Below are 10,148 nucleotides of genomic sequence, written 5' to 3' on the forward strand. Positions count from 1 at the left end.
GCGGGCCGTCCCGGGCCGGGGCCCGCCTGCGACTGGGATCCGCCCGGGACCCGCCGAGAGTCAGGGTCTATCCGAAGTCGGGGCGCTCCAGGGTCTCACTGGGGTCCCCCCAGCGCCGGGGCGGTCCGAGGTCTGTCCCGGGCCGGGTCTGTCCGGAGCCGGGCTCTGTCCGCGGCTGAGATCCGCCCGGGACCCGCCGAGAGTCAGGGTCTATCCGAAGTCGGGGCGCTCCAGGGCCCCGCGGGGTCCACCCAGGTCCACCCGGACCCGAGGTCTGTCCCGGTCGCGGCCTGTCCCGGGCTGAGACCGGCGCGGGTTCGGGACGGGGCTGTCCCCGGCGGAGTCCGGCCGAGGCGGGCCGGGAGGCGGAGTCGCCAGGGGCTGTCTGGGCGCTCCCGGCCTCGGCGCGCACTCCCGGCGGCGCGCAGGCGACTTGCTGGGGCCCCGCGGAGCCGCGGCTTTATAAGGCGCTTCCCGTGCGGGCGACGTCGAGGCCTCGGCCGCGTCCGCCTCCCCCCGCCTCCGGGAGGGGACGCGCCCGGCTCGCGCGCTAGGGGTGGCCGGGCCGAGCGCCCCCGCCCCTACCCCGGGCCCGCGCAGCCCGGCCGCGGAGCACCCCAGACCCCCGAGCTGGGCTGAAACCCGAGCGCCCCGCCCCGCCTCCGCGCCCCCGGCCCCCGCCCGGCCCGCCCCCGCCGCTCCCTCCCCGCCGGCCCGGGAGTTGCGAGCCCGCGGCGGGACGCGGGACAGGGAGGGCGCGCGGGGCGGGACTGCGCCCCCGGGCTTCTCGGAGGAGTTTTTTCTCTTTCCGTTTCTCGATCCCGGGAACTCTCCGGCCGGGGGCTGCGCGCCCCACCCGCCCGCCACGGGGCTGGGGCAGGGCCGGGGGCTGGCGGGGCGAGGCTGCGGTGGCGAGGGCCGGGCGCGCCGGGGCCGGGGGCCTGGAGCCCATCTCTGCGCCACCGCCCACCCACCCTGGGCTGGGCCGGGGGCCGGGAGCCCGGGGCCGGTGCTGGCCAGCCCGGCGTCCCCGCCCCGCGTCCTCCCGCGCATTCCAGTCGTGCCTCGGCAGGGCCAGGGCCAGGAGGCCGGCGCAGACCAACTGCGACGTGGCGGGACACACGGACAACGGGGCAGGCCCGTGCCAGGGAAGGGGCGTCTCCCCGAGGACTTGGGCTCACCAGCCAAGGGGGCGCCCCTCACAATGCCAGGGGACCCCCTCTCCTTGCTAAAAAGTGGGACAAATTGGTGGTGGAAATGAGGGTCTCCTGGGAAAGAGCGTCCCCGCGTGAGCTGGTGGTTTGTGAGACGCAGGGGTTTCGGGGTCAAGCTGGGGAAACCGCCCACTTGGAAAGCTGGAATTCAGGGCAGCGTGGATTCACCGCCTCCTGGTCCTCAGGCTGTTCCTAATTGGAAGATAATTTCAAGCGATAGTTTAAGAATTGGAAGTCGGTTCCAGGAGTGTTCCCAGTGACCTCACATCGCCCTAGGCAGGGGCGGGATAGCCAAAGTCTGGCCCTTCTGCGCTTGGTTCTGGCAAGTCTCCAGTGGCCAGCTGGAGCGTGGGCACGTTTAGGGGCTGAGGGCAACTGGCCAGTCCTGACTAGATCCAAACGGTCTGGGTCAACCCCCACCCCCACCCCACCACCCGGCTTTACATGTCCTATCCTCAAAATTCATCAAGGTTTATCTACCTCTCTTTGGCATCCCCCATTTACCTGTGAACTTGGGGGAGGTGCTGTTCAGCCTCTGGCAAAACACTGCCTCTCACCCCCAACTGTGGCTTCCACAAGTGTTGAGTGAGTTGGATGATGGATAAACCAACCAATTTCTGGGACTTTACAGGCCAGATTCCCTGGTATTTCATGCATGGAGTTTTCTGGACACCTTTTGCTGTGCTAAATCCTTCCAAAGAACAATCAGGTCTTCATCCCCCTGTCGCCTAAGGTCTAAGTCTGCAAAGTTGTCCCTCCCTGTGTGCCAAGCATCCCTGGTCACTAGGAGACTATTTTCATGTCAGGGATGTTGGTTGCTTTATTAAAGAGATCTGAAACAAAGGAAGCTAGATGGTCATGTAAAAACAAATTGCCAAAAGTCACTAATAATGACAAAGATTCATATCAAAACACAAAGAACTTCCATTCCTAAATCCATTGCATTGATACCGAGTTCAAAAACCTGTTAAGGGAAATTACCCAAAATCTGCAAATAAGGCCAAGAAGTCATCCTCTCAATGTTTGTCCTTTTATTTTTTTCTTTTAAGATTTATTTATTTATGCATACAGGAGCTGGGGTACAGGCCAGAGATGTGGAGGTTGAGGGGGGCGGTAAGAGGATTCACCAGAGACAGAGTAGGGAACAGAACAGGCAGACTAAGTGCAATACACTGCTGAGGGGAGCAGCGGGTGAGACAGGAGAGGTCTGTTACGCCATGTGGGTTGCTCCCTGGCCGACCGGGGATTGAACTTGTGCTGCAGAGACTTCGGATTGCTTCATAGTGCAGCGCTTAACCCCTTGCACCACCAGGGAGGCCCTGTTTGTCCTTTTAATATTGAAACATCAGGGGCCTCCCTGGTGGCACAAGAGGTTAAGATGCAGCACTATGAAGCAATCTGTAGTCACTGCAACATGAGTTCAATCCCCGGCCAGGGAGGTGGCCCACAGGGCACAGCAGACCTCTCCTGCCTCTCCTGCTGCTTCCCTCAGAAGTGTATTTCAGTCAGTCTGCCTGTTCTGCTCCCCTGTTCTGTTTCTGGTGAATCCTGTTACCATCCCCCCACCCCACACCTCTGGCCTGTACCCTAGTTCGTGTATAAAAAATTTAAAAAAAAAATTGAAACATCATTTAAGAGCCCAAGGACTATGTAATTTTCTAGAATATTCCACTCTTTGATGTTACTATTTACAACTAATGAAAGGCTAAGACTCAGTAAGGTTATAAATTAACTTATAGGTTTGTGCCTAGTAGGGATGCAAATTATTTTTGTCCCAAAGAAAAGATAACCTCCAAGGTTATAATTTATCACCCTGTAGGACATTAACCATTTTTATATCTCACCTAACAATTGTACTTTCATACTTTTTAAAGACCCATATAAACCCATTTCCCCAAGTGGTCTTTGAATCGGTTTGTCATCTTACAAAGTTTCTCACTGATGAATACATTGAATAAGTGTTCCACATGTGCAGACCATATTTGTAAAGACATATTTGAGAGTCATTTTTTTAAACTTTTGAATATTATACTTGGACAAGTCTGACAAAAACAGGCAATTTTTTGGCTCAGTGTTTGGAAAGGCTCTTTGAGAGGCAGGTTAGCAAGAGCAGTTAAGACTGAAAATGCACATAACTTGTGTCCATCAGCCATTCCCCTCCTGGGATTCCATTCTAGGAAACATTCCACATTGGCACTAAGAGCACTGGCCAGAAACATTCATCATTGCAGTGTGTGCCACAGAGAGAAACTGGAAATGACTTAAATGTAAACCCAAAGGGGAACAAAGAAATTAGAGACATTTGCATAAGATGGAATATTACAGAGCCATAAAAAATGAATCCATAATAAAAGTATAGTTAGATCTCAGGAACAAAATGACAGTGGAAAAATTGTCAGTGCAAATGACTACATTTGGAAAATACCTGCCAAGCCCACTGAGGCACCTTGTGGTCATCAACCAGTCAAGATAGCAGAGTAGGAGAGTATGAAGAAGGACTTTTGCATTTTCTAGAATGTTCTTTGCTGCACTCCCAGATGTTATGTTTTTGACAGCCTAGGAGTGTGTGGTAACCTCTCAGTGAGCAAGTCTGTTGGTGCTTTTATTCCAACAGCAGGTGCTCACTTTGTCTGTGTCACATTTAATTAAGGTGTGTACGCTGTTTAAGACATAATGTCACTGCATGCTTAATAGACCACAGTGTTGTATAAACAAAGTTTTATATGCACGGGGAAACCAAAGCAGTTGTAGGGCTCTCTTTATTGCATTATTTGCATTACTGTGGTCATCTGGAGCCAGACCTCCAGTATCTCTGAATTCAATGAATGCACACAGCACTGGTGTGATATATAAAGGGGCAAGGTGGTGGGCGTGGCCTGCAAGCACCCGACAGGTGGTTAGCAGCGCTTGACTCTCAGTGGTGGGAATAAATGTCCTTGAGATTTTGTTAGTCTTTTTTTTTTGTTGCTTAAATATTTTCTGACCATGATGATGCAAGTGTCTGTGAGGGAAGGATGAGAACTCTGGACTACTGGCTCTGCCCAGCCGCTAACTCCAGCCTATAAACTCAAACTGCTCACCTGAACTTTCTTTGCCTGGATTTGCCTTTCTGTGAATTAGGAATTTAAAACAAAAATTAGTTAAAGCCCACCATTGCTGTAGGGACTCATGAAATGACTGAAAGTGTGCTGTAAACACCTTTGAGGGCCTATGTTGCATAAATGTTAGCAACGGAGACCCAGGCGGTGGAGTGGTTTCAGGTTGTAAATCAAGCCGATTAGCTGGTTCAGTGCCCGGCTGGGCAGAATAGCTAGTGACAATGGAGAACAAAGCAGCTCTCTGGGTCACCTGCTCGTCTTCTAAGCCAGGTGTAGAATGACACAGGTGCATCCGAGGAGGCGCCCTGGCTGTGGGTAAGAGAGCTGGAAACCAGATACATGGAGCCGATTAATAAGAGTAAATAATGGGAAGAGAAGGCCATGCAATTTGAGGCCTGGGCTTTTGAGGGGATGTCTGGTTTTCTGTTTATTTTCCTTCAGCAGCTGCTTTGTTTTGGCTCCGATTTTTTTTTTAATCATTTCTCCCTGGCCCTCAAAGTTAAGAGAGTGACAGTGTGGAGGGTGGGGTTCATCCCTGGGGGTCACCCTCTCTGCCGCACTCACTCTGCTCTGATATAATAGGAAGCTGCACTGCTGGATTCTGGAAACTAAGATGGAGTCCTTCCCCAATAGCCCAAAGCCTGGTAGTGAGACTGGGGTGAGGGTGGTGATCCTGGCTCCAGGTAGCGCCAACCCCACAGGTTCCACGATTTGTGGCTTCCCTCCCCAGCTCTACCTTCTCTGATATGCAAGATTAGAGTTCTAAAGTCTTTTTCGGGACTCCCTATGCCTGGGGCGAGTTTGAGTTTGATATTCATCCGGGCACCACAAGTTACTCAACTGAGTTTTTTTTTTTTTTTTTCCAAAATTATGGTAGACACACCAAGGAAATGCCAAGAGTGCCCCACCAGCCACAGCCCAGTTTCTCATCAGAAGGTGAACAAGGATGGGGCCTAAGGGTTGTGAGCCTTCACACACTTATTAACTGATCTGAGCCTCACGGGAGTCCTCAGGCATGGGGGGAGGTGGTATTTGCTCCTCAGCAGATGATACAATGGGAGGCTGGCTGTGGGGTAGGGGGTGTCTGATGGTCTCAAACCCATGGTGAGCCCTCCTTGGGGGCCTCCCTGCTGACCCCACCTGCTCAGCTGGCCTTAGTCACAGCCACACTGGCCTTCCTTCACCTGCTCCAAATGCCAAGCACCTTCCTACCCAAGAATGCTCACTCCCAGCCTGGCTGCTGGCCCCTCCCTCCATCGCCTGGGCCTTATGCCCAGCCACCCCACTCACTCTCAAACCCTAAGCACAGGGGATTCTTGGGGAGACTGTTATAAGGCAGATCCTGATTCAGCAGTTCGGGTGAGGCCTGAGACTCTGCATTTCTGACCAGCTGCCAGGAGATGCCCCCGTGCCATGTCCAGGTGGGCCATTCTAAGTAACAGTGAGGTCACACCAAGAAAGACAAATACTGTATGATTTCACTCATGCGAGGAAGGTAAGGAATCAAAGCAAATGAATAAACAAAACAAAAACGAGCCGTAGATTCTGACAACAGTGGTGGTTCCCCAAGGGGAAGGGTGGGGTGGTGGAACTGATAGAGGGGTCAATTGGATGGTGTGGCTGCAAACCAGACCTGTGGTGGGCTCGGGGTGGTGCACTCAGATGTCAAGTTGTGAAACTACCTGAAATGTACAGTGTTGCAAACCAATGTTACCTCAATTTTTTTTTTTTTTAAAGAGTCATTCCTAGACCATTGGGAGGAAATATAAACAGGACGTTAGATGGTATTTCAGAATTTTTGTTTGCTTTCTTAAGTGTAATAGTATTAGTTTGTAATGGAAATGTCCTTGTTTTTAGGTTTTGCATGCTAAAGCCCTTAGCAATGAAATGTCATCATGTCAAAAATTAAACCTATTTCAATTGGCTCCACAACACTGTAAGAAGGAAAGAAAGAAAAAAGGAGGAAGGAGATGGATATATGAATGAATATAGTAAAGATAACTGGTGAGTAATAGAAAGGAGTCAGTGATTTATTTTATTACTCTATTCTTTCCATTATCTGAAGATTTGAAGATTTTCACAAATACAAATTGAATCACATATTTTAATCCCACTCCTTGCAGTATCTAGGAAATCTAAATGTGATTTTGTTTTGTTTTGTTTTTTAAAGATTTATTTATTTGTTTGTTTGTTTGTTTATACAAGCACTGGGTACAGTCAGAAGCGCGGGAGGTGAGAGAATTCACCAGAGCCAGAGGGGAGAGCAGAACAGGCAGACTAACGAAGTACACTGCTGAGGGGAGCAGCTGGTGGCAGGAGAAGTCTGCAGGGGCATAGGGGACCCTCAAGGATACCCGGGGATGGAACTGGAGCTGCAGAGGCTGCGGGCAGCTTCGCAGCCCAGGGCTCAACCACTGCGCCACCCGGGAGGCCCTGTTTTGTTTTGTTTTTAAAGATGTATTTATTCATGCATACAAGAACCAGGGTACAGGCCAGATGCGCAGGAGGGTGAGAAGATTCACCAGAGACAGAGCTGGGAGCAGAACAGGCAGACTGACCGAAAGCACTGTTGAGGGGAGCAGCGGGTGAAACAGGAGAGGTCTGCTGCTCCATTTAGGATTCTCGCTGGCCGGCCAGGGTCGAACCCGTGTGGCAGAGGCTGCGGACAGCTTCACAGCACAGCGCTCAAACCGCCTGCACCACCAGGGGAGGCCCTAAATGTGATTTTGAATCAGTAAGGCATAAATTAATGAGAAGAGAGGGCGGAAATCCCGTATTCTGCCTTGAGAAGACCACACCTTTCTGCTGATACTATCAGTGTGAGGGACTCAGATTCTATATAAGCATGAGCGGTCAAGGGTTTTTGTCAAGTATGCTAAAATTAGTTCCCAATTGGTCGCTATTCACTGATTTAAAGGTCAAGGGGAAAGCAACATCGGCCAACATTGCATCTGTGATGCCCAACACGGGGTGATGGAGAGGGCGTTGTCTGCCATGTTTAAAGGCTCCTTGGTCCCCAGTCGCCCAGACCTGCCCACACCCTCCCCACGGGAGACGAGCCCCTGCAAGGGAAGTCCACAATGTTGCCTTTTATACCCCAACTCCCCCAGTTAGATGTTCAACTAAACTGCTAGCCAAAAGGACTTTAATGGCATTTAATGGTGGTAATGTTGGTTATAATATTATGAATGATCCTGAGAGAAAAGATAGGCCCCTGAATGTGTTTGCATCAGTTACACCACATAACATGGGCCCTCTAGACTGGTACTCAGTAAGTTGTTTATTTTATGAGTGAATGAAATGGAAACTGAGGTACGTCAGGATTCTTCAGGAAAGTGTGGGCCGAGATGCGCTCACTGCGCATGCGTTTGCGATGCTCACACTGGCACGCCCGCCATCTTGTCCGCTTAGTGCCCTGTCAATCAATTCACATCGTCGGCCCTTGGTGTTGGGAGATCAAGAACTCTCAGTGGCGATTAAGGTCAACTCTGTGTCCCTCACTTTATGAAGAAGCTATGTTTACCAAAAGACATGGATTGATTACATTTCTATAAATCAAATTAGCATGGACAGGAACTTGTACCATGGGGGTATTTTGCCATTCAACACCACCCACACAAAGGGACTTGGGTTTGTTCCTGACAGCATGGAGTAGCAAGGACTAGGTGTGCTAGGGTGTGAGGGTGGGGATTACAGTCATGTGTCGATTAACAACAGGAGCAGATCCTGAGAATCTCCAGGTGGTTTCCCTGCTATGCAGACCTCATAAGGTGTCATCACACACCCAAGATGGTCCAGCCTCCCACACACTTGGGCTAGGTGGTTGGCCTCCCGGGACCACCATGGTGTAAGCTGCCCATCCCGATTAAATGGATTGAAGCAATAAAGACAAATCCTTGAGTGAGTATAGTGAGTAAAAACTCACTTCTGTGAGGATTCCAAAGGCAAAAACAAAACAACAACAAACCCAGATCACAGATACAGGGGACAGAAGAGTGGTTGCTGGGGATGGGAGCTGTAGGGATGATTAAAGCAGGTTAAAAGATACCAACTTTCAGTTATAGAATTAATAAATCCGGGAGTATCCTGTGCACATGGAGACTATGGTGAATTACACTGAGCCACACATTAGAAAGTTGCTAAGAGAGTAGACCTTAAACGTTTGCATCATAAGAAAAGAAATCTTTTGGTGACGGTGTGTGGCGATAGATATTAAGTAGAATTGTTCTGGTGAGCATTGCACAGTGTACACAAATACCAAATCATTATACTAATATAATGCTCTGACACTTACACCCCCATTTAAAAATTCAAATGGATAATTGTAACAGGGTAATCCCTGGGGGAAAGGGAAGTTCCAAGTTCCCTGCCTTACCGTAGGCAAGGATGGAGCTGGGCAGGAAGGGAAGCAGAGATGGTGAAGAAGCCACACTTGCTTCTTGGCCTTAGGAACTTGGGGACACTTAGAAGGAGACACTTGGAAGAGACGAGAGTGAGAGACCCGTGGGGAGGTTGACAATGGCAGCCTTTATCTTGATTTTGATTTTGCTCTTTTCCTTCCAGACTTACTGGCCCCACCAGAAGGAGCCTTAGACTTGGAGCAGGCTTTCCGGCCTCAGTGGTTAGCTTTGGGCCAAGCCTGTTTGGCTGGGCATTTACCCATGAGGGGATGGGTAACCCTGGGTGCTTCATGTGGAAACTATTTTAACTATATTCTTTCCTTTCTCTTCTCTCTATTGCACACTAATTGTATTAAAGTTCTTTTCCATTGGAAAGAGCATGTTTGGTCTTTAAGTGGCAGATGGCAGCACCCACACATAGCATGTAGGTTTAGCGATCCTAGGGTGCTCCTCAACCTGTCCCCTAACATAACCACCCCCTAAAAAAAAAAAGCTAGTATTCAAAGCTATCTCACTGTAAGAGACTTGAAGAGCCCCATGCACACCCACCTTTCTAAAGCAACTAAACACGCCTTGACTTTCTTTTTGGCCTTTGTGTAGATTTATATTTTCATCCAAGGTTTTCTCAGTGTGGGCATGACCACATTCAGGAAAGCTTCTAATTTTACCCTTCGCTCCTTCTCTCTCTCGTCAGCCTGAATCCCTACTCCCAAGTACCAGCCTAACAAATTACATAACTGACTTGTCTGCACATCCCAAGTACTTCAGCGTATTGTCAGATTTCTGTGTATCCCATGGCTCCTGTCTTGGAATAACTCACCAGCGGGCCTCACATCCTGCCAGGCACAAAGGGGTCAGTGAGCTGAGACCAGGAGAGAAAAAAAAATGCTCAGGGCAACAGAGCAAATACCAGCGTCTCGGTTCACGGAGCTGAATTTTAGAGAAGTAAGTACATTTGTACTTGTTATGATGAATTGTTCTGACACTTACTCAGACAGGAAAATAATTGAAGTTTCTTTTCCCCAGGGTTTTCTAACTCGAACATTCAAAATGACCGGGTCTTGGTAGCCCAGAGCAGGAGTCACAAGATTGGGAAAAAAAAAAAAAAATCAGGAAATACATTTTTAAAGAGAGGGAGAAAGCACTGCTTCCCAAAACATCCGATTCGGGTCAATGATTGAAAGGAGCTAAGAATAGCTGGAATGTTGGCTTCCTTTCTTTAAAGTGCTTTTAATTGTGTATCATGCTTATTTTGAACTTCCAGTCAAGGAGTGCGTCTGTGTAGAATGCGTACACTCGAGAGACTTTCCAGCCACCTCGAATATATGCATCTATATCCTGGACACCAGGGCTGGGTCTAAGACCGACTTGGGGCTGCGGCTACTGCCGCGAAGCTACGTGGTGCAGGCTGCTCAAGCAGGCTTCGCTTTTTCTTA

Source organism: Talpa occidentalis, unplaced genomic scaffold, assembly GCF_014898055.3.
Source record: "Talpa occidentalis isolate TD23 unplaced genomic scaffold, MPIMG_talOcc4v2.1 talOcc4.2, whole genome shotgun sequence".
NCBI lineage: Eukaryota > Metazoa > Chordata > Mammalia > Eulipotyphla > Talpidae > Talpa > Talpa occidentalis.